A 2,873-nucleotide genomic window follows, 5' to 3' on the forward strand; every position below is an offset into this window, starting at 1 on the left:
TGTAGTTCCCTGTGGTTCTGTAGTTATGGACAGTTGTTAGCTGCCATGTGGGTGCTGGGATTCGAACCCGGGTCTTCTGCAAGAACAACTAGTGTTCTTAACCGCTGAGCCATCTCTCCAGCCCAACACAGTAGTTATCTTAAGGGTATATTTGTTATGGCCTCGAAAATGCTGGAGATGAATCTATTCTATACATATTAAATTTATTATTTAAAAATATTTTATTTTTTATTTTTATGTGTATGAGTGTATTGCCTACATGTATGTAACTGCACCCATGTTGTGCAATGCCACCATGTGGGTGCTGGGAATCTAACCTGGGTCCTCTGCAAGAGTAGCAAGTGCTCTTAACCTCTGAGTCATCTCTCCTCCAGCCCTTAAGTTAAATTTAAATGAAGCACCCAGATGCTTCAAGGACTAGACAATGTACCTTTAAATGAAAAAAGAGGCTAAATAATAATTTAAAAAATGAATGGTACAAATATGAACATATAAGTAGAGACACTCAGAAATGAAATACAAAAATCAGATGGAGAAAAATCAAACAACACTCAAGACAGGAGAGAAATGTCTTCATTGAACCCATCCTTTTTGTTGTTGTTGTTGTTGTCTGAGATAGGGTCTCCTTGTAGCCCCAGTTGGCCTGGAACTCACTATATAGATCAGGCTGGCCTCGATCTCAGAGCTATCCACCTGCCTTGGCCTCCTGAGTGATAGGATTAAAGGTGTGCCCTGCCATGCCTGTCCTGGCCTATGGTTTTATTTTGCAAATGCCATGTCACGATGTTTAACACTGATTACGTATTTTTATGCACAACAATAGCAAGAAGGTTGTGAATTTCAGAGAGATCAACTATGTAATATGTTTGGACTTAAAGAAAGTCCAGAATTGGGCACTAAAAATGCTTTCAGTAAATGTTGAATAAGTGAAATTTTTTTTTTTTTTTTTTGTCTTTTTGAGACAGGGTCTCCCTGTAGCCCCAACTGGTTTGGAACTCAGTAAGGTAGACCAGGCTGGCCTTGAATTCACAGAGATCCACCTGCCTCTGTCACCTGAGTGCTGGGACTAAAGGTGTGTGCCACCACACCCAGCTGAATAAGTGAATTTTAAAGAATCCAGAACAAGAGATCTGAACAACCAATACTATAATAGGGGCAGAGAGTCACGTGGATCAGAATGAGACACATTCTTATCCTAGGGCCTGGATTTGCCCCCTCCAAAACTCACAATGGAAACAAACCCTGCAGTCCTGTCCATGGTACTTTGAGGTGGGGCTTTACTCAAGGTTACATTAATGTTTTATAAGAGGAAGATACACCCAAGTTAGCAAACCTGCTGTGTCTCATCATGGAGCCCCTATTGGCAGGAAGCCCCTTCCTAGACACGCCCTCAAGAACTTGCTTCCAGAACTGTGAGCTTAAAGAAACCTTTATTCTTTATAAACTACTCAATCTGTAGCATTCAGTTATAATACGTAACACACAAAGACACTGCTTGGAGGAAGTCTGTGGTATACTCAGGGTAAGCTAAGAGAAAGGGGGCTCTAACATGCACATGTAGGAACTTGTGTATTCTCACCTTAAACATACCACACCATATGGAGGCAGGGTCTACACATGAAACTGAGGGCCTAGGAGGCTAAGTAAAAGGAACATGTATACAGGTAGCAAGTGCAGAGTAAGACTAAGAGCAAAAGCATGTCTCTAAAGTTATACTTTTCTGCTATATCACGGTATCATTAATGCCACTTCCAGTACTAAGAAAATAAGTCATTACTTCTTTACCCACAAAAAAGTGTTGCTGGGCTGGTGAGATGGTTCAGTGGATAAAGGTGCTTGCTGAAAAGCCTGACAATGTGAGTTTGATCCCCGGAACCAATATGGTGGAAGGAGAGAACTGACTACCACAAATGGGCCTCTGACTTCCTCAAGTGCTCAATGGTATAGGTAACTCTCTCCCTCAGCTAAATAATGTGTAAAAAGGCCTTGCCCCACACCCATACCTGTTTCATATCTTCCCCGCCTAACTCTCAGGACAAAGGCTAGGTGAAGAAAGAGGAGTAGAAAGATAGAAAACAGTGAAATAAAAGACTGACACCGAGAATACATCAAGTACACCTATAAAAGCCAAACAAAAGCAAAATAAAGGAGATAAATGAGCAATTTATAGACAAAACCCCAAACACACACACACACACACACACACACACACACACGCATGCACGGACGCACGCACGCACACAGATAATAAATAGAAAATAGCTGACTGGTAGTCAGGGCCTGACCAAAGAGAATGCGGATACATTGGCGGGCAGACTTCGTAGGATTTGCCACGAATCAGTGGCAAGTGAAAGGGGGCAGGGAGGTGGAAACTGTCTTGGTTACTTTGTTGTCAACCCCCAAGAAGAGAGACCCTCAACTGAGGAATTGTCTCATCAGATTGGTCTGTGGGCCTATCTGTTGGGCATTTTCTTGGTTGCTAATTGATGTAGGATGGCTCAGCCCACCCCTGGCCAGATAGGCCTGGGCTATGTAAGAAAGGTAGCTGAGCCAGCCAGAGGAAGCAAGCCAGTGAGTGGCATTCCTCCATATCCCTCAAGCCTTGGCTTCCCTCCGTGATGGACTGTCATCCATAAGCTGAAATAAACATTTTGAGTTGCTTTTGGTTACAGTGTTTATCACAGCAACAGAAAAGCAAACTAAGACATAAAATTCTCGGGTTTCTTTGGGCCATACATCCTCAATAGATTAGTACAGTTCATGAAGGACAGGTTAGGCACCATCCAACTTATGGTTCAGAGGCAACAAGTCTATATGCCCCTTAGCACGATCCCCCCAGATACCTGTGAGCTGGCCGACCAGAATCCATGATT

At 42.9% G+C, this 2,873-nt stretch overlaps 1 protein-coding gene across 1 annotated transcript in view; it reads right to left on the minus strand.

The window, feature by feature from the left end:
* The window catches only part of Gramd2b (GRAM domain containing 2B), a 115,825-nt gene that overhangs the window by 1,389 nt on the left and 111,563 nt on the right, over window positions 1-2,873 (minus strand). The gene's annotated exons all lie outside the window — the stretch shown is intronic.

Source organism: Nannospalax galili, unplaced genomic scaffold (assembly GCF_000622305.1).
Source record: "Nannospalax galili isolate Female #2095 unplaced genomic scaffold, S.galili_v1.0 scaffold490, whole genome shotgun sequence".
Taxonomy (NCBI): Eukaryota; Metazoa; Chordata; class Mammalia; order Rodentia; family Spalacidae; genus Nannospalax; species Nannospalax galili.